Here is a 22,284-nt window from a genome sequence, read left to right as displayed (position 1 = left end):
TCCCTTAAGGTGGGGCAAGTCACGCCTATACTCAAGAAACCTACAGCTGATCCTTCTGACCTAAACAATTATCGGCCCATCACCAATATCCCCACCCTGGCCAAACTCGACCTATCTGTGCCACCTCACGGATAACCTTCAGAAACTGAAAACCATCACTATTGAGGATCTACCCAGGCTCAGACGCACTAGTACCCTGATCATATATCTACACAATATCCCTCTGATGGACCAATCACACACCCATCTAGTGACTGACCTGAACATGACCATTGCATTCCTGCAGGAGTTGGGGTTCGTGATCAATGCCCAAAAATAAGAGCTGACCCCATCACAGAGCATGCTATTCCTGGGATTTCTCATAGATTCCACTTCAGCCACTCTCAGCCCTCTGGAGGAGAAGATATTGAAGATCAAGAAGGAGTTGGACAAGGTCTTGTGAAGGGACAGACTCTCCCTCAGACAACTGGCCAGGATTGATGGCTTATTGACTTCTTCAGTCCAAACCATCTTCCCGGGCCCGCTCCACTACCGAGCATTACAGAGGTTGAAGGCGGTGCATCTTCAGAATTGTCTCACAAACTCAGAACTGATTTCTCTGACGGATGAGGCCATGATGGAATTGCAGTGGTGGATGGACCACATGGTAACTTGGAATGGGAGTGCGTTCTTAAGATCCCTCCCGGACCTGGTGATAGGGTCAGATGGCAGCCATCAGGGCTGAGAAACCAGATTTGGAGCTGTGTACATGGGGGGACGATGGGTGGAGGATAAACTGAGCATGCACATCAACTGCCTGGAATTCTTGGCGGGATCCTTTGCGAACCATTCATTGACAAGGGACAGAGTCTCCTGCTGTGTGCTTTTGAGGATGGACAACACGACAGCGGTCCAGTACATCAATCGAATGGGAAAATAATAGATAGAGAGTGCTAGCGGAGATGGTTAAAGACTTCTGGCCTATTGTCTCCAACATCAGATTTAGGTTACGGCGGAGTACCATCCAGGATCCCTTAATTCAGTGGCAGACTGAAATTCCAGGTATTTCACAGATACATCAATTTGCAGTTGGATCCTGCGATCTTCCGGGCATTGATGGAGCAGTGGGGTCTCTGCTCCATAAATCTGTTTGCTTCCAGACTAAATGCACAGCTCCCTTGGCATATCAGCTGGAGGCCAGATCCGGGAGCCTTGGTGGTGGACGCTTACATGCTTGATTGGACGACGTGGCAGGCTTATGCATTCCCGCCATTTCTTCTGATCCCCAGAGTGGCGGCTCAAGTTCGACATCAGAGGACGTCTTTGATTTTGGTGACCCCTGTCTGAAAATCTCAAGTTTGGTTCTCCTGCCTTCTGGAACTTTCATGGATGAACCCAGTGCAAGTTCAGTTATTTCCCGGGGGTCCTTCAGGACCCCAATGGCCTTCTACATCCTATGGTATTACAAGGCCACTTGCAGCTCATGGTGTGGAAGATTTCAGGCGACGCTGGTAAGGTGGCAAACTTTCAGATGAGGCTGAAAGATTCATCCGACAGGCATGGGCCCCGGGGATCACCAAGTGGTACAGATTGGCTTTGAGAAGATGGGTTAGTTGGTGTGTGGAGAGACACCTAGATCCTGTGGGGGTGAAAATTACAGATATCTCGAAGTTTCTTGCTGAACTAGTGGACTTGGGCCCAGCCTATTTCACAGTAAATTCTTTTCACTCAGCGATTTCAGCAGGGCACATGCCCATTTACAACACTGTGGTGGGGGAGCATCCATGTGTGTGTAAAGTACTAAAGGGTATCAGACTGTCTCATTTGCTAGAGCCTAGATATTCGGGCTTGTAGGATGTGAACCTGGTGCTGCATCTTTTGGAAGGACAACCAGTATCTGTCTAGGAAGGAGATTTCAGTGAAACTGGTCATGTTACTCTGTTTCATTTCATGCAAAAGACTATCTGATAGTAGAGCCCTTGACATCATGGCATGTGTCTTTACCCCAGAGGGGGTGGCACTCTCCATTTCTAGGAGGACTAAGACTAATACCAGATTGGTAACTTACCCTTCTTTTGAAGCTGCTCCTAAAATCTGTGTGGTAAGATGTATAAAGGCCTAAATGATGGCAGAGGTGAGACCTCTGGGGGAGAAACAACTACTGATTGTTCTCTTTCCCCTCCATTGCCAGATAGATAAGTTGGATTATGGCAAAGGCCGGAAAAGACATTCATCGTTTTGGAGCTCACTCGACTAGGGTAGCAATGACCTCCAAAGGCGTTCAAGCGGGCGGTAGATTGGAGCATGGGCGTAGGAAGTGTGGGGGACGTGGGGATATATCCCCCCAGATTTTAAAGTGGGGGGACACGGGGGACAAGCATGGAGGGGACGAGGGGACAAAAGAATGTCCCCTCTCCCTTCTGTTATTCACAGGGCCATTAGTGTGCGAAAGCGCTACCTAATGGCCCTGCACTTGACCTGCCTGCAGTCAAAGAGGCAACCCGCCCTCTGCCCTTTGTTATGCTACAGGAAGGCTGGGAAGGGCAGAGAAGGAAAACAACTCTGTCTCTTTTCCTTCATGCCCAGAGAAGGCAAGCACAGTGTCAACTTCTCCTGATCTGCCTCTGGCAGTGGCCCTCCTCCCCCTCTCTCTTTCTTTTTCCTCTATCTCTTTCTGTCTGTGTCTCCGTTAAGTTCTGATTTCAAGAGACAGCTCTTACTTTCAACTCTCTCTTGCCTCTCCTAGTCTTTATTTGTTTCCTTGTGAAATGGATCCAAAATAGGAAGAACACTTTGGCTGGAAATGTCTCATTTGCTGACCGTTCTATAATTCAAAAGAAAAACCTCGGGTGGAGAGAAAAAATTATTAAATACCTAAATAAAGCGATACAGAGTGGTCAGCAGACAGGTCAGATTGTTATTTACACCCACACACATTTGCACCACTTTACAGAGTTTGCCAGTGAAAGCGCTGCTTTCTTTTTTTCTTCTTTCTTTGAACACCATTGTTTTCCCAGGGTGGGGAAGTGCTCCATTCCTAAAGGGACTGCGTACCTGGTTGATGAGTGGAGTAGAAACGTTTAATATGATCTTTTTCAACTGTTTTAATTATTTTAGCTTATAAAATGTGTACTGCGGCTCTGTGTTCGGGGATGTGGTCTTCTTTAAACCAAATTGCTTACATTTTGAAAGGATATAAGCAATGGACATTGAAACGAGTGCCTTCCTGCCTGGTCCTGTAGCCATGTCCTGAATTCTACAGGCAAAATCACTTACTGATTTCTGAATAACGAGTTTAAAACTGTTAAGGTAACCATGTTGTTCCTGAATGCATTTCAAATGCTTAGCTTATTCATGTATTCCTTATGATTGTTTGCTTTTTCCAGGGTGTTATTCGTTTTTTCCAGGCAGCATTTTACTGTTCTCTAGTGCATAATTTGAATTTAGTCGCAGCACAATTGAGTTGTAGCTGAAGGCAGTGCAAGTTTCTCTCAGTGGGGCAGTATGTTGTTCAGTGTGGGAGAGGATATGGCACTCTGGCCAGAGCTGCTGAATTAGGAACTTGAGCACCATTTTCAGCCTTCATAGCCAGCCCACCAGACCACACTCCTGACAGAGCTCATTCTGATGCTACATCTTAGAAGGCCCGATAGACCTTAGAAGCCCTGGTGTCTTAGCACCCGCACGTGGACCCTAATGGCGGCAAGTGTGCGTTAACCTTGAAGGCCTGTCCATCACAATCCATACTGCAGATCACATCCAGTCTTTCGAGCAGGCATACAAAGAAGCACACCCTAGACACACCATCGACAGTGACTGTCGCTGAGGTCACAAGATCCTTGAGACCAGTCCACTGCACCCATTGGTACCTCCATTGGCCTTTGTCAGCAGTAGTGGTGCAACTCACCAGGGATCAGCAATGAAGGATTTGCATGCACACCAAACTTAGGTGGTGATTATAATGGAGGTGGGACTGCCACGTCACCCCGTCAGTGGCGGTTTCACCGCCATCGGTGACTGCATTACCGCCAGCCATATTACAATGGCGGGTGGTTCCCTGGTGGTCGGAAAGACCACTGCCACACACCCAACTGGCGCCTTGAGCCCGCCAGTACAACGGAGGGGCTCGTGGTTCCTACAATGCTGGTGGTGCCTACCAGCCACCACAGTAGGGATTACGATACCCTTTACCCGCCAGCCTATCCATGGCGGTTCACCCCCCATGGAAAAGTTGGTGAAAGCGACATTGGGGGCCCGTAGCAGCCCCCAGACATGGCACCCGGGGGGTATCTAAGATGCCCCCCTACATAACATTGCACCATGTGGCAGGCACCTCATTGTGACTGCCACGTAGTGCAGTGATATATGTAACATGTCCTTTTTAGGTCGAATAATTAACAACATGATGCACTGGGCCAGGGACAGACTAATTTGCATACAGCCAGGTTCTGAAACTGGGATGGTGCAATGAGCTAAAAAACGGTGTTGGATCTAGCCCTGATCTCTTGACTGGGTGAGAGTACTCTGCTTAATTCAGAGACTCTGTCCATCACCACCCCTTGTTGTAAATTATTTTGTCCACCCTAAGCGTGGAAGGGCATACTCAGATGTGAGTCCCTTGCTCATTGCACCATCAGGATTCAAGCAAGCCGGGCCGAAGACGCCTGAAATGGCAGAAACCGGTCCCCGGAAGCTTGTTTCCTTCCCAGTGTAAGAATTGGCTTTTGTAGTCTGGTCTGCCCTGTTCCCATGATGCACTGGGCCAGGGACAGACTAATTTGCATACAGCCAGGTTCTGAAACTGGGATGGTGCAATTAGCTAAAAAACGGTGTTGGATCTAGCCCTGATCTCTTGACTGGGTGAGAGTACTCTGCTTAATTCAGAGACTCTGTCCATCACCACCCCTTGTTGTAAATTCTTTTTAGGTCGAGGCCTCGTCCGCACCGCTGTAACCAGTGGTGGGCGGAGCCGAAGATTTAATGATGTCTAGTATGGGGGCTTGAACCCGCCCCTCTTCTCCATTGGCTGGCCTCGTAAATGCTGGCCAGCCATTGGAGGAGAGGGGCGTCACTCGGTTCTAGCCCTGGCTTGAGCAGATTCGGGGGCGTTTTTCTCTAGTTTTTTAAGCCCCGCCCCTTTTCTAGTGGTGGGTGTCTGTTGCCTCTGCTTTCCGCCCCCTCCTTGTTGTTTGTCTGTTCCCTCGTTTTTTATCTTCAGTCCAATTAGAACTGGCAACCATGACATAGGACCGGACGGAAAAACGGACAGGCAGGGTTGCAAAGGACGTCTAAGGCATGCAGAGGAGTTTTGACCGAACATCAACACATTGTGAAGCAACTCCATTCCAAGAAACACTACTCTCCCCTGCCTCTCTTTTCAATTCTGTTCCTTTTCGTAATTTCTCTGGCTGTCATGTCCTCTCTTTCCCTGCCCTCCATCTTCGATCTACTTTTGTACTCTTCCTCGCCATATCTGTCAGGATTTGCTGCTCTTCCTGGGTTCGCCCCTTCTTCTGCTTTATGTTCTTCAGACATAAAGGACCAGACAGGGGCTTAGCTACACATGGCGCAGCAGGTGCAGTGGCACCGGGCATCAAGTCCCCTGCACCCCTATTATTACTGTCTTCTATTACTCAGTCAGTGCCCGGGGGCAGAAGGGGCCCTTCGTGCTCTGGCTCCACCCCCTGAGACCGGAAATGATCGAGGGAGAAAACTGATGGCGCCGAGGCGTGGAGGGCGGGAGGAAAGGAGGAAGAGAGGAGCACGAGCTCTTCGGCGGAAGGAAGGCAGCAGACTGTGCGAGGCAGACCTCAGACCCACGCTAGCCCGAGGTATGTACCTTGTGAAACCAGTAGGGCAAGACACACGGACAACATTTCTATCTTTCTTAGAGCAACTTCCCATGGATTTCTTTCCGGGCACACCATCTTTGCTTTCAGGAAGCCCTGTCACTTGCCATTATAATCCGCACCGGGGAAGACAGATGGAGGGACAGATTGAAGAGGGGAGGAGGCAAGCAGGCCTCTCAATTCACACAGGAAACCAGAAACAGACCAGGCGATTCTGTGGGCCCTGCGTGTCCAGACCGCACATGGACCAACTGTTTAGCTTGGGATTCAGTGGCCCAATGTAAGTAGAATGTCAAAGCCAATAGGTCTGTCTTTACACGTTGTGTTTTTAAATGCACATCGTGGGACTTATTTACAAGCCCCTTGTGCCGCCGATGCGTCACTTTTAATATGGGAAAAAGTGAGGTACCGGCGACGCAAGGGGCTTGTAAATCAGCCCCTGTGTGTATAACATGGAAAGAGGTCGCCTTGATGCATAGGGATAAGGAGACTTAACGTTTGGGGAAGGCCACCTCCACCCCAGAGCTAGCCCCACAGTTTGCCCTCGGTGTTGGCGGGCAGGTGTTTATATGGTCGGGCCGCCCACTCACACTATCCGTCGGTGCTGAAGGCAGTCATTGCGTTACTCTTGACGTTCCTTACTGTTTTGAGCCTTATTTTTGACGCAGAAATATCTTTTGAAATGTAAAATGCCTTTCATAAACAGATTGAAAAACGCTGTACAATACCTCACAATGCGTTTTGTAATTTTAATATAAGGTTCAGTCTTGGAACAGCCCATCCCCTCTTTGTCTCTTTGTGAAGCACTCAATTGGTCAGCACATGGCTGACACTAACAAAACAGGACGTGCACCAAGTACCATGGATGCACCATATTGTAGTATCCTACTACAATAATGACGCTACACATGTATATATATAAGAGCTCTTTATTAAGCTTCCTCTATGGTCCCTGTCCCTACTCTAAGTGTGTCAGTTCCTGTGCCCCGGCTCCTCCCGTTCCTGTTCTTCCCCTTAACTCCACCCTAACCACTAGACTGTATCACGCTATCACATCTCCCCCTTTGTTAACAAAAAAAAGAATACTTAGCGTCCAACATGTTTATAGTTCTTCAATCAACCACACGGGTCTGCAAGCCGCCTGTTTAGGCTCTGGAGACACGTCTTCCTTTCCTTGGTGTGGCTTTCCGTTGCTTTGACAAAGATCATCCTTGAACACAGGAGTGCATCTTTGAAGTTGCGGAATGTCTCGTGTGATCTTATTGTTCCTAGGGCCATGGTGGTTTCCTATGAGCATGTGAGTTATCCACTCGTCTTCAGTTTCTGAGGTGGCCATGATTGCCTCTCGGGAGGCGACCGTGAAGGGCTCCGCTCGATAGCAGCACTCCGTCTTCTTTGGTGGCTCTTGTTCAATTGACGCTCGATCTCCTCTGTGAGTGGATGTTGTTCTGGTTCTCTTCCGAGCACTTGCATATAAGGCTACTTCCTTTTGTCTCGTCCAGTCGGGGGCAACACTGTCCTCCTGTTCAGCGTCATGCATGCCAGCCGGTGGGGCGCTATCTGAAAGGATCTTCCCAATGCTGTTAGGGGACTCATCTGCTGCCTCTGGTTGTCTTGCCCCGAGGCTGGTGAGCCCTTCAGCTATCTGGGTATGGACCTGTTTCTCCCTCATCCGATGACGATCTGTCGCTGTCGCCTCACCTGGTCTTCCTTGCAGAGTGACTGGATAGCCTTTTTCCATCCAGTTGGTAATGTCCTTTATGTCTGTTTTTCTTCTGTAGGCCCTCTTAGTCAGTCTCGCTGACCCCTTTAGAGGTGATGGTATATCGTTGATGTCTTGATATACCTGTGACTGACATGACATGTTATCTTGCGGGGTGATTGAGTATCCAGAGACATCGGTATGAGTTGCGTCGCTCTGGATGGGAAGAGTGTCCAGTGGTTCTGTGGTGTGTTCGAGCGATTGATGCCTTGGCCATCGTTGGGATCATGACTCGGTCGACCCCAGAGATCGGACAGACATGCTTTCTGAATCGGAGGAGTCTTTTGTTGATGCTCTTTGAGAACATTCTTTTGAGGGTGTCTTGAATGGTAGATTTCCAAAACAGGTAGGCCATGACGAACTGCTCCTCGAGTCAGAGTTATCTTTGGGATGGTTCTCCGGGTACCTTTTCCGACATGCCTTCATTGTCATTTCGATGGAGAGGTTGTTTGATAACCACATGTTTATTTCTTGTGGTTGATCCCCGGGCGTTTTGTCTCTGCCTCTCTCGTATGGTGATGATGACCTCCTCTCACTTGCCTCGTTGTCTCGGGTGTCGTGTGCGCGTCTGTCTTCCCTTTTCCGGTGTCTGAGTGACTCATTCTGTCTTGTGTGGTTTGCTTCTTCCTCACGCTTGTTTGGTGTCCTGACACCTGGGTTACAGGTGCGATGTGTCTCACTGCTTGATGCTTTCTCCGACTCATCTCCAGACTGTGGCGAGTGGCGAGGTGTTCTGGCGTGTTCGTGTACTGATTTCTAGTGTTGACGTGTCTGGTCCGGTCTTCCATATTTTGTCTTTCTTGCCCCTTTGTTGGACAAGTTGTCATCTGGTTCATCGATGCGATCTGTCCTACTGGGCACTTCATCTGCTTTAGAAACGTTTGCGCTATACCTTGAACGACCCCTTGGTGTTGCCCAACTCCTTGAAGTTGAAGAACCCCTTGAGGTTGAAGAACTCCTTGAGGTTGTATCACTGCGGCTGTCGTAATCCTGGGTCCTCCCGGTCTTTCGTATTGTTGACTCAGAATATTTCATGTCACTTTGTCTCTCCCGCTGTCTTATCTCTGGTTCGCCTTCACTCTCCCTGTTTCTTGTTTTGTTTATTGCTGGGGCTAATTCTTTTGATAATTCTCCTGCTTTGACCCGCACTCCAACTTCAGCCTTCTTGATGATTTCCTTTAGTGACCACTGCCCTCGAAGGATCTTGCGCTTCGTGTTAGAACTTGAACAGCCTTCGATTATCTGGAGTCGAACTGCTTTCTCATTTGTAAATGTGTTGAAATGGCAGCATTGTACCAGGCTCTGCAACCGAATGATGAAGTTTGGTAATGTTTCTCCTGGTTCCTGCCGTGTTGTGCTGAAGGCAATGCGAACATGATCCACGTCTGCCTGTGCGCTGAAATTGGCACGTAGTTTCTCTTGGAGTCTTTTATAGGTGTCTGTGTCCTTGTCAGAGAATGTTCTGATTAAACGTCGGCCCTCATGACCCACCAGCTGGAGGAGTAGTGTCAGACATTTTCCATCTCTTCGTTCACCGATTGCGTCCAGAAAATCGTCCAGTGATTCCAGCCACCGTTTCCATTTGGGACCCAAACTCTGAACGTCAGTCTGTGTCACTGGGGGTGGTACTTCAATGCAGGGCTTGGACTTGTGTGTTTCTTTTCTTACCGACATGGTAGTGGAGTGTGCTAGTATGACAATGTCACAGGACTGTTCACTTTGTTTCCTGTTTTCTTTCTCGGTATGCTTCAGTGAGTTGAGCTTGGATTTCCTGAGTTCAAAATGGCCACCATTCAGCTGCACTGTGCGTGACTCGTGGCGCCGCAAACTCCCGCTTTCTTCTGTGTTGCGTGCTAACTGAAGGTGGTGGTCGGCGCTTCCGCAATGATACGTGACAACGTTGACATCTTGTTTTTGCGTTTTGTTTCAGACTAGTGCAGGTTGTCCAGTCACTTAGTTAATGAGAGAGGCTTCTTTGGTGTTTGTTTACTCCTGCTTCTGGATCTGCATTTGCTTCCGTTTGTCGCATTCGAGCTTTGTACTGGCTTGTGCTTGTTATGTTTATCGTTGCCTTGGCGTGTAATTGTTGCTAAAGTCACTTCGATTCATCACACTTCTTGGTGCTTGTATCAGTGCTCGATGGTGCTCAAGGTCGTCTTTGTTGGTTACTTGTGCTTGCTCGTGCTTGCTTCATCTGTATTTCTTGCCTTTACCAATGCTTGTCGTGCTTACTGTTGTCCTTGTTTGCGCCTGTTTACATATTGCACTTCTGGCATTTATTCGTGCTTGCTTGTGTTGGCTCTTGTGTTTGCTCGTTTAGCCTCTTGCATTAGCTTGTGCTTGTGTTTCTTATTTCACCTCTTACATTTGCCAATGCGTGTTCTTGTATCTTTGCCAGGGCTTGTTCCTTCACGCTTGTCAACGTTCGTGCATTTGCCTTTGCCAGTGCTTGTTTGTTTATGTTTATCAATGTTTGTCCCTTTCCATTCGCCAGTGCTTGTTTCCTTGCTTTCTCTCTTACAGTTGCATGTGCTTGTTTCTCTCCTTGCCGCCTGACCTTAAAATGGCCGCTCACAGTCCTCACATAGGAGATGTCGGTGGCTGCCTGACCTAAAGATGGCCGCCGCTGTGAAGTCTTGGCTCTCACGAGACTTGGCTTTCTCCCCAGTGTTTCAGTCTCTCGGCCCCCTCGCCACACTCACCGGGTGCAGGGGCTTCCTTTTGGATGCAGAGGCTGTCGCTGCCTCCACCGCAGCAGCAAACGGCACAGGTACGACCGGGGTGAGCTCCCGACGTCGCGTCCTCTGTCCCTTCTAAGACTCACGCTTCGGGGGTGAGCTTTGAATTTCTTTTGGCGCGCGATCGCGCTAGCTGCATTCTTCACGGCACTCACTTGCAGCGCGCCACGCTCCACGCAGCCTCCACAGCCACGAGGCTTCAGGACACGCAGGCAGTGTTCCTGGTGGCTCAGTCTTCGCCGCGGTGCTTCCTTTCGTCGCGGTGGTCGCGAGGGCAAAGTTCTCACTCGCGCCACCGGGGACAGGGTCATGCAGCGTCACGGGATCATCACTGATTGCACGATGTGCCCGATCCCACCCTCGTCGCCAGCTGTAGTATCCTACTACAATAATGACGCTACACATGTATATATATAAGAGCTCTTTATTAAGCTTCCTCTATGGTCCCTGTCCCTACTCTAAGTGTGTCAGTTCCTGTCCCCCGGCTCCTCCCGTTCCTGTTCCTCCCCTTAACTCCACCCTAACCACTAGACTGTATCACGCTATCACACATATGAACGGAAGTGACGTGCTCTCTTTATAAATGCATTTCCATGTAACCAGAAAAAGCATAGGACAGACACTTGATGAATTTTAGCATAGAGTGAGAGCCGTCGCATGTCGAGTTTGTTGGCCTAAGTGCTGTCAGTATAATAAAGCATAGTTTCGATTTGTTAGGTCGGAGAAACATGTAAACATCAAAGCAGTCATAAATGACCTAAGTCGTTATTTGTGCTTGTACTAGCTTTATTTCTTTTAAGGGGCGTTGAAGGCAGCGTGTCCTTTTTTTACCGTTAGGCTCATACGATCCTATGTAAATATGGAAGCGCTCGGACTCTACAACAGTGGTTTGCATTACTTGGTAAAGCCGTTGAATACACGATGCCGTGTCTCAGTGGCACCCTTATACTGGCATATTGAAAAAAATGCACCATCCACGACTAAAACAATGGAGGTCACTTGCCCGCGCTCACCAAAGCCTTTACTTTGCATTTTTTCTGTATGTTTCAGATGTTCTGGATTCGTAACATTATATGCTGTAGCTCACAAACTACCCCACCACATCCACCAACACCACCACATCCACCAACACCACCACATCCACCACCACATCCACCACCACCACATCCACCACACCCACCACCACCACATCCACCACCACCACATCCACCACTTCCACGACATCCACCACCACAACATCCACCACCACAACATCCACCACCATAACATCCACCACCACATCCACCACCAAATCCACCACATCCACCACCACCACACCCACCACCACCACACCCACCACCACCACATCCACCACCACATCCACCACTTCCACGACATCCACCACCACAACATCCACCACCACAACATTCACATCCTCCTCCACATCCACCACCACATTCACCACCACATCCACCACCACATCTACCACCACCACATTTACCACCACCACATCCACCACCACAACCACATCCACCACCACAACCACATCCACCACCACCACATCCACCACCACATCCACCAGATCCACCACCCCCACATCCACCACATCTATGTGTGTGTGTGTGTGTGGCTCTGTGGGTGAGGCTCTGTGCGTGTGGCTCTGTGCGTGTGGCTCTGTGTGTGTCGCTCTGTGCGTGTGGGTGCAAATGCAATAGGTCTCGCATTTGCGAGAGATTAAGCTATTGGCATTGTAAATGACAATGCCATTTATTTATCTGTTTTCAAAACCAGCACATTAATAAAAAAATTGTCATTTACAATGCCAATAGCTCTAACTTTTGCAAAGGCTAGACCGTTGCATTGTATATGCTTGTTTACATTGCGGCGGATGATACAGCCAGCAGCACCTGCTGCAATGTAAAAGATAGGCACTGCGAATGCCATAGTGGTGGTCGCATTGTAATGCCTATCGTGGGGCCGCCACCTTGAAGGCCAGCGGTCCCATTCCTCGATTCAATGGCGGACAGACTGAAGTCTGCTTGCCATCATAATCAGCCCCTAAGTTAGCAAACTTCATGGTCTCTGCTTCATGCCCAAGCACTTTTAACATGTGCAGCCTGCTTTCGAACCACTGGAGTTATGCAGCAATGGAGGCCAAAAAGATGTTGCAGTGTTGACTAAATTATGTAACAATAAAAAGGCTGCAGCGTAATGCAGTGCATTTTATGATAATTTATTATTTTCACATATTTATACATACTAACAGCCTCTGCAAAGCTTTTGCCTCATTAGTACCTGTGTAACATACAAATGCAGCAGTGGAAAAAGTGACCAGTCAACCTTTGCAAAGGGCCTTACACTTCACAGCAACATAAGTCACATTTATCTTATTAATTTTTGATCCGTTTGAGCAACAAAATTGTTTTGGGTCAAATCGTTAGATTAAGCAGCAGATGATGTATTATGTGGCAAATATGATATAGCCATAGTTAAGTGAAAACATTTTTCCACTTAACTTAATTTTGCCCCAGCATTGTAGTTAATCAATTTGCAAGTTCCCCAAACCCAAAAGTCGAGTTTGGGCACAATTTGCATTTTAAAAGCAGTCCTACAACAAAGGGCTACTTTTAAACTGACCTCAGGCTTCAGCAGTGCACACATGCAAATGCAGAAAGGGCTGCTGGCCTCAAATCTGCCATGCCCTATTATATTCTAGGGACTTAAAGGTAGTTCGAATCCCCTGCCCTTGTACTAGGGCCTTATAGGAGAGGCCATGCCAATCATAGGAGTACCCTAACCCATAGTGCACCCTAGTGTATGTAGGTGTTTTCACAGTATCTTTAGGTGTCTCTTTCAGAATAGCACTGGCCCTGTGCCTGTTCGAGCAGAGGACAGGGTCAGTCAGGGTCAGGAGTGCCCAGGGCAGAGGATGGCTTTGCAACACTAAAGAAGCACAAACTCAGAATTTAAAACATAACACCATGGTTGTGGGGTTCCCTTTAATAATCAGAATTGATTTCTATACTAATGAACCAATTTTGCAACATTAGGATAAGGAAAGACTGGGGGAAAATCATAACGTTCTAATCTATACCTTGAAGTTTTCATGCAGTTCTTTGATGATGGTTAATAGCTCACTGTTTTATGTTAGGATTTTAACTTATAAACTGCAAATACCAAAAGAATCTCTCAGACAAAAGCAGTAACTCACTGACCTATTTACATGATATACATTTTGTGATCTACGTGGTACACGTTCTTTGCAGCAGGCATATTAACACATTGTGGCTACCTTACTAAGAGTCAAAACTTCCACTAGACAAACCTCCGATCTCTCTCAATAAAGGACATTGATCACCAAAGTTATCTTCACATTTTTATTGTTGCCTGAAAATTGCTGGAGACCAGATTCATATACATGTTTTTTTAACATTTGGCCTGATTACTATATGAAATAACAAAGAAGCCTACATGCAAACTGTGACAACATACCTGCTTTTCTTAATATTTCACTTTGAAAGTATGCGATTGTATTTGTTGAACGGGCGGTGTTTTGTATAGGGTCAATGGGAAGTCCACAAGGCTGTGCCTGTCCCCCCCAGAATTTTAGTGTCTCCTACGCCCCTGGATTGGAGGACAATATGAATGCGGAATATCAAACCTCAGAATACACCTTTGAAAAGGTTTCACTTTAAACATATTTATGAGGCAGCATAACTGGTGGTAAGTATTCTTTTTGACATGATCCCACCCGGATCATATTGGGGATATGTTACCCTCCCACTGGCCTGGATTACAGTAGGTGTATATGTTTTCTTTCCTGGCTATTATTGGTGGGATATTACCAACTCTGAGTACCAGGAAGTATCTGGTTTTGATTAGGGGTTCCTCTGTGCTCTTGTATGGATTCTGTTATGCATTGATGTGCACTCAGATGGTATTGATTGCAGTTATCACTTGCTCTGATAAATAGTTGCTTGGTTAGATAGCTCTTTGTCTTTTTCATGCATGATTATGAGTCTGGTATTTGTAAATTGTTTCACTGGATGAATAAAGGGTTTGTTTATTTGTTGTCTCTGGTTCTAGGATGGAGTGAAGCAGAGTCAAGGGCTGCAGCAGCAGGAGAGATGGCTGCATTGACGGACTGCGCTGCTATTGGCTGATGGTTGTCATGGACACGCCCCACGGACTCATGGGAGTTGTATTGTGGCAGTGTCATTTAAACTTCTGTTTTTAACTTTGAAACTGCCGTTAATAAAAAGTGAATAACGTTGTGCATAATCCTCGCCTCCGCGTTCATAACAGAAGTACAAGTTTCCTTCTCTGTAGCGAGGACATTTCTTATTTCCGTAGCAGCAAGAGAGCTGAGAGACGAGGCAGAGCGGAAGTTACGCAAATGCTACGTCACCACGACCTCTGTCTGCGAAGTTCCTTTTCCGGGGATGCTCCAATGGCGGGGCTCTTCATGGTGGTCAGTGTCTGCTCTCCGCGCATGCGCACCTCTCCCCGACCGTGCCTGCGGTGTTCCTATTCTGCCGAATGCTCCAATGGCCGTGCTCCTCCTGGCAGTCTCTGCCTGCGCTCCGCGCATGCGCTTCGCGCCCCTCTCTGACCTCCAGGCCTCTTCCCTGTGTCTGGAGTCAGGTGCAGCCGGAGCCCCGGGGTCGGTCTGAGCCCCGAGAGAGCGGCTGGAGGCCGGGCCCGCCTGACGAGGAGCGCCGCAGACGCGGGTGAGGAGGAGGGCGTTCCATGCGGGGGGCCTGGATGGGGCGGACCGCGAGAAGCGTGAGAGACAGCAGGGAAAGCAGAGCTCTTTGCCTGGCTCGGCTCTGGCTTGAACCCGGTTCCTGGCTCGACTCCTCGAGCCAAAATAAACCTCTCTCTGACTCTCTCCCGCCTTAAAATTGCATCTGTTCAATAGAAGTTAATGGGGGACAATACATCATCCTAATCCATATTATTATTCTTTTTTTTTTTATAGAATCTCCCTCCTGCCTCTTAAAACGCTGCCATGTGTACATTAGTGAACTAAGAGGCCAGACCCTTCCCAGGTCAGCCCTGTGTATGGACCAGGCCGATATCAGGCGACATTGGGGCCCATGAAATCAAAGGCAGGTTGTTATCCAGCCGGTATCCTGAACTCCGTCTTTGAAGACACTTTAATCCATAATTATGAAGTAGAAGGAGTTTCGGTCAAATAACATATGTGCCTAAGAGCACACAGTTTTCGCTGGGAAGCTGCTGTTTATCCAGGATTTCTGGGTTCACTGTGTAAAGATCAGCCACTAAGTGGGTATTTATTTGTTTTTCCTTTTTAGTGTTAATGATTTGCTTTTACCTTTTTCTGCAGTTATTACATATTACATGCTCAACCCAAAGTTATGTACAGGACCACTACTTACATTACACAAGGTCACATTCATTTTTTTAGGCACAGTAAAATTAAGATCATGGCAAAATTCACCTGGAAATAGACCAAGGAAATTCTGACAACATTCGTACCTTCACCAGTATTCCTTATTATGACCAGGGACCAACTAGACAACCTAGTCATTATATTTGCCATTGTCCTGAATCAACTGGTCTTTCCTGTTTTCTACCCTATTGCTTTACGTTGCACGAGATGTTATGTATACGTGATTTACCTGCATTTATCTTTTGTATAATTAACCTCTCTAATTGTAAAGCGCTCTGATATCCGCAAGGATCTTGTTCGCGCTCTATGAAACTTTCAAAATAAATAAATAAGGTATTTGCCCAGAGTCACAGGATGTTGAGCTGCTGCAGAGAGTCGCACCTGGTTCCCAAGTTTCAGAGTCACGTTCAGGGTAGAGCAAGGATGGCAGCAGAAGCCATATCCCATCCGTCGTATTACAAGTTCCATAGGCTGTATGCACTTGTGGTATAATGAACGGGACATCTGCCATGGTCGTGACAGATATCCCATCCGTCATATTACAAGTTCCGTAGGTTGTATGCACTTGTGGTGGAATGAACGGGACTTCTGCCATGGTCATAATAGATATCCAATCCGTCGTATTACAAGTTCCGTAGACTGTATGCACTTGTGGTAAAATGAGCGGGACATCTGCCATGGTCTTGACAGATATCCCATCCGTCGTATTATAAGTTCCATAGGCTGTATGCACTTGTGGTAGAATGAACAGGACATCTACCATGGTCGTGGCAGATATCCCATCCGTCCTATTACAAGTGCCCTAGGCTGTATGCACTTGTGGTAGAATGAACGGCACATCTGCCATGTCGCTTCTCAAATGTGGTCTATTGAGTGAAGGCGCTCTGGGGTATAATAACAATAGGTCACTACCTTGGTGAAGGTTTCAGTGAGTCCCATGTGATAGGCTGAGTGACGGGCCCTATAGTATATCCCTTCCCACGCTTTGTGACTGAGTGTCCTGCCCAGTTCCCTTTCCCAGTGCGCCCGTCCGGAACTATAAGTGTGAGCATGTCTGGCCTGCAGCATCCTATATAAATCTGATATTAGCTTTTTATCTGGCGTGCGCGTAATAAGCCACAGCTCATAAGGGAGAAGATGTCTATCAGCCATAAGGCAGACTTGATCACTGAGTTCCCAGTACCGTGCTTGCAAATACCGAAGCCTCTCTGAGTTCCTAGAAACCTCCAACCTGCTCCACCCCTCACAAACTGGCTTCCGGCCTAGACAGAGCACAGAAACTGCTCTGCTGGCGGTCGTTGAGGAAAGTAGGAAACTGCTAGATGCCGGAGGAGCAGCAGCGATCATTCTATTAGATCTGAGCGCAGCCTTCGACAAGGTGAATCACCAGGTCTTGATTCACCGCCCCGGCTAGTTAGAAGTATCTGGCACCGCCCTGAGCTGGCTGCGCTCCTTCATGGAAAGCTGTACGTCCCCGGTCTTATAAGATGGCATGAGTTCCAAAACTTGGCTCCTCCAGTGCGGCGTCCCTCAGGGTTCGTCGCTGAGCCAGACACTTTTCAACGTGTTTATGGTCCCCATGGCATCTATTGTAGCTCCTTTTGGGATCCATATGGTTACCTACGCCGATGACACCCAACTGGTTGTAGCCCTAATCCAATCCGCACCTCACTCCACGACGTTGAAAGCCTGTGTCACGGAAGTGGTAAACTGGATGGGGTCCTTCCATCTGCAACTTAATGGAGGTAAGACCGAGATCATGACCCTGGGTAACTTTGATAATTCTGCCCTTAGAACCATCTGGCCAGCATGCATGGGTTCAGTCCAATCCCCCAAGCCTGAAATAAAGTGCCTGGGCATCTGGCTGGATTATAAATTGACATTCCAAATGCAAGCCAGCAAGATAGTGGCAACCTGCTTTGGCTTAATTAGAATGGCTAGGAAAGTGCTCCCCCTGCTTCCTCCCCAAGCCAAGAAAACCATGGTCCAGTCCATTCTGCTCTCCAGACTGGACTATGGTAATGCGCTCTACCTAGGATCCCCACCTCGGTAATCCACAGACTGCAGGTTATCCAGAACTACGCAGCCAGACTATTGACGGGAATGCCAAAACTGTCCTCCGCAAAACCCGCTCTCCGTCTCTTGCACTCTCTGCCAGTGAAAGAGCGAATCAGTTTCAAATCCCAGTGTATTGTTCATAAATCACTTCAGGGGCTAGACCCGCCTCTGATCTCAGCCATGGTTCAAGCCTTACAAAGCTACGAGACAGCTGCGCTCGGGTGCCCTTCATGTCATCGTAACCCCTAGAATAAAACGTGCTAGAAGTGGTGGCAGACTCTGGAACGCTCTGCCTCTCTACCTCCGGACCGAATGCAGTCACCACTCCTTTAGGAAACCGATAAAAACCTTCCTATTCCCTTAAGGCATTCATTTGCTCTGTCTTCTGGACCAGTAGGTTAGCCTAGCGCTGGGAGGCTCCCGGGTAGCCATGTGCTCTATAAATTCCCATTCATTCATTCATTCATTCATTCATTCAGGTGTTCTGGTTGTGATGACCCTAAACGATGCAACTGGATGTTCAAGGGGAGCAAATTGATTTCAATCAAGTTGAAGGTGATGAGGTTATATTTCTTTAGACCCTTGGTAGGACCTGCTGATATGAGTAGGATACCCTCATGCGGGACTAGCATGGCGTTTGGGAGGCCATCAAGGAGCGCACTGCAGCGTGCACAACCACCATCCGGACGGTTTGAACAGCTGTCCTGAAATTGTGTTCAGGGAGAGTGGTTTATCTTTCTTTAGTAGAGGGAGATGGTACCAGGCTTTTTTTGCTTTCTTAGCAGTGTGTTCCTTGAGGGTGACATTGATGGTTAGGGTGCATCTAAGTGACCTGGCATTCAGTGAAAGTTGGGGTTTACATCAGTTCAGATTCATGTCTCTTGATACAATGGCTTTGTCATATTCCTACCCTCCCTCTGGTCTCTCCTCAAGACCCTCCTCTGCCTGACTAGATAAGTTGCAGGCAGTGTTTGAGGTGTAGGGTGGCTGGAGCAGAGGAGCCTTTCAAGTAGAGTTGAGTATCATTGACATATTGGTGACTCTTGATGCTGTTATAACTAATTATAGCCCCGAGAAGCTCCACATCGAGGCTGACGATCACAGGAGGCAAGTGGGGTTGAGCTTCAGGTAAAAACTGGACAAGATTGACACCCAGATTAAACCCCATTTTATAAAGTACTAGAAAGCCGTATTTAAATTAAGAGTACTGTATTCACAATAACAGCTGTTCAGTCAGTGTCTCCCACCTGAATCTCAACTGACATTCCAACCGTCAGTGGAAACTTGGTAAGTACCAAGACATAGCAAGAGCGGGGAAGCAGAGTGAAGCAGAAAGGAACAGGAAGAAATGGAAAGGTGATAGCATATAATGGTTGCTAAACTATAAATTACAACACCCCACAAGACCTTACTCCTACCCCTTAGCCTCCGACTGCAGCCTTATCTTCCTTCCTGCCTGTGTTTGTATTCTCCTGTCACCCTTTTATCCTTTCTCTCCTTCTTTCATTCCACCCTTTTGAGCCCACTTTTTAGGTCTCGTCTAAGCCATCGCGTTAGCGATGCTTTGGCGAGATAAGGGGCTTTCAAAAGTGCTCCCAAAGGCTAAAGGCGGATGAGGTACAGTGCCTGTGCGCCGGGCGCGCGCACCATTTGTCCGACTTCAGCCTTTGTAATCACTTTTGCGGCCACTTTGATGTTCTCAGTGAGCCGCGTGGCCCTTCCTTTTCCCACTTCCTGCAGTCATTCAGCATAACTTTGTCTTACCACCAGATGGATGTTTATTCTGAGTTAATCAAGGCATAGTACACTGTATAATGTATCTGAGCGCTTGGCCTTTCCTTCCTGCCTTGAAGTCGGTGCGCTTTTAGACCATCGAGTTCCTCTACAGTTCCCACACTAATGAAAAAGTGAATAGTGTTTGCGAATCGCCTCCAGTTTGACAGGAAAAACATTGTGCGCTGAAGCAGTCTCTGAACTGGATCAAACGTTCACAGAAATGAAGATCCTCAATATTAATATATTTCTGTATCTTTCGGGACGTGTGCTGGGGACAATACACGCAGGTATAAGAAATCTGGTATCACTCGATTTCTCCGCTGATGTTTTTGAGACTGAATTCTTGCCATTAATATAAACGTGATGCGTTTTGTGAAACATCACTTTCAATGATACATGAAGGCCGCGCTTCTCACCTGTCCTAATAGCACTGCTGACTATCCAAATGCACGTAAGATTTTTATGCTTCATGCTTGCTGGCTCTAGACATGTAAAAGACCCATTCCACTCCAATTCATAGACCGTATGCTGCCCAAGTGACCACTGTTTGAGCCTAAACCTTCATTTCCTGGTGAGAAGGCCCTTTATGCATTATCTGTGGCGACGACAAAGAAGCAGCATTTCAAAGGAACTGCTACTGGCACAAGTGGGCCTAGGAATAGGTTATGATAGCGGATAACTAGATGGAACGCTGTCTTTGTTAACTGGCAAATGCATTATAGCACACTTTGATGCAGGCCCTTAGGGCACCTCTCTGGTGTGCTGTAGGACACTTAAAGCAACCTAAATAACAATCGTAGTGTTTTAAGTGCCTAGAAGCACAAAGTGACCGTGTGAAAGGTACTAAGTTTCTTCATGCTGAACACAATAAGTAGGCTTCAGAGCCTCACGAGACTCCCATTTGACAGATAATTTCAAAACTGATTGTTTTAGATCTCATGAGATTTCATGTACGGGGAGTAAATATTTTTGAAGAATGAAGGAGTGGGTGCGTAGCAATGCTTTGATCAAGAGGATGTATACAGCCTAGTTTCATAGACAAAGCTATTATGCTGGACAACTGTTTCGTTAACTTGATACTGCCAGTTTGACTCACAACTCCGTTTTAGCTTTATGCACATAAAATGAAGACCCCAGTATTAACAAGCACCACCATCGGTTCTTAATTCGCATAACGTAACTATATCGATTGGCTTGGATGCCACCTGTAGAACATATTGTATATTCCTCGATCGAGTCCAACGAGTGCTGCCACCGCTCCATCATTAAGGGCTGTTAGAAGCTCCTCGGAAAATGCTTACTGCTCTAATTAGCGACAGTGTGTTTGCTCCACATGTGTATCATTAGGTGCCACTGGGGACGCACTGTGACATATCTGCCTGTCAGACCCCGTCCGCGTGCTTTGTGTGTGTGTGTCAGTTTTTGACTCGATTAGTGTGTTCTGGGTGTGCATCAAGTGCACTTGTGTATTTTTGAGGGGCCCGAATCTGTGCAGCTGCTCCATATGCATGCGCGTCTCAGTACATTTTATTTGTGAGCGTGCAGCGGAGTTCACATTTTGCATTTGGACGTAGGGACGTAGGTTCACCTAAGTGGATACGTCAAATTCACACAAACATGTTGTATCGGTGCACATGAGCACACTTCACCCCACCGCTCCCTGCTCAGATTCCCTTAGTCTGTTGAGTTGCACAGGAAGCCCTACATTCCTGCTTACTGCACCAGATTTTCTTTATTTTGCTCCGGGGCATGGGGCAGGGATCGTGTTGGAATCTGATTCTTCTTTTACCGAATGCTGCCCATCCCCCATTCTGCCACTTATGGGTTCACGCGCTCACATGGCCACCTCGCAGCATGCAGTTGGTGTTGGAAGAGAGGGGCAGATGATTTTTATGTTCTCCATGCATTTGTACGCTATGGGGAGCTATTTTAACACAGCTTCACTCAACTGCAAACCGGATGACTTGGGCGCCAGGAATGTGCCGTTCCGCCTACAAGTAGGGTGAAGAGAGTCCACCGTTGAATAATCTGGATACCTCAGCGCAACTCATTCTTCTTTGAAGTCTCTTACGTAGTTGCCAACTGGAGGTCTGTCATATGTGAGACCTCCATCCTTTTAGACAACAGCGCTTTGTCCACATGTTTTTTTGAGCACCTACATAGATGACAAATTAAACCACACGTCCCAGAATGCATTCTGCTGCATGGTAAAAAGCCCAGACTGGCTGAAAGTGTTGCACTTGTCCAGGGCCGGATTTAGCATTGGTGGCGCACATCAATTAAGTAGTGGCAATTTTAAAAGGCTACATTCTATGCTGCTCGGGTGTATGTGACACATGGAGGAGGGATTTGAAGTGTGATACTTCATGTTAAAAGTCCCCCCCTCCAACCACAAATGGAGCAGTGGGTTTCTTAGGACACATGTTTATTTATGTTTCCATGCTCGAGTTCCAAACTCTGCTCCATAATTTTTAATTTATATATAGTATTCATATATTAATTCTATATGCGTGCTACATGGCAAAATAATTACAAGGTCCCAAAGGCGAGACCTATTGGCTATGCCAATGCTTGTTCTCCTCACTCTTAATCATGTACAGCTCCCGTTCTTTCTTCCATATTATCTGACACCCCCTTTACCTTTATTATACCCTTTCTCCCTCTTTGTTCTCCTTTAAACCTTACCTCTCTCTAGCTCTCCCCTTTATCCCTTCTGACCTGTTGCAG

At 47.5% G+C, this 22,284-nt stretch overlaps 1 protein-coding gene across 1 annotated transcript in view; it reads left to right on the top strand.

Moving 5' to 3' along the window:
* Positions 1-15,293: 15,293 nt before the first annotated feature.
* The window catches only part of LOC144805539 (uncharacterized), a 165,749-nt gene continuing 158,758 nt past the window's right edge, over positions 15,294-22,284 (top strand). The window contains exon 1 of the mRNA XM_078672074.1: positions 15,294-15,596. The gene's annotated coding sequence lies outside the window, so the exon portion shown is untranslated. The remainder of the gene's footprint in view (positions 15,597-22,284) is intronic.

Source organism: Lissotriton helveticus, chromosome 1_2 (genome assembly GCF_964261635.1).
Source record: "Lissotriton helveticus chromosome 1_2, aLisHel1.1, whole genome shotgun sequence".
NCBI classification, from domain to species: domain Eukaryota; kingdom Metazoa; phylum Chordata; class Amphibia; order Caudata; family Salamandridae; genus Lissotriton; species Lissotriton helveticus.
Note: the sequence above shows the minus strand (reverse complement) of the source record. Positions and strands in the feature narration are given on the sequence as shown.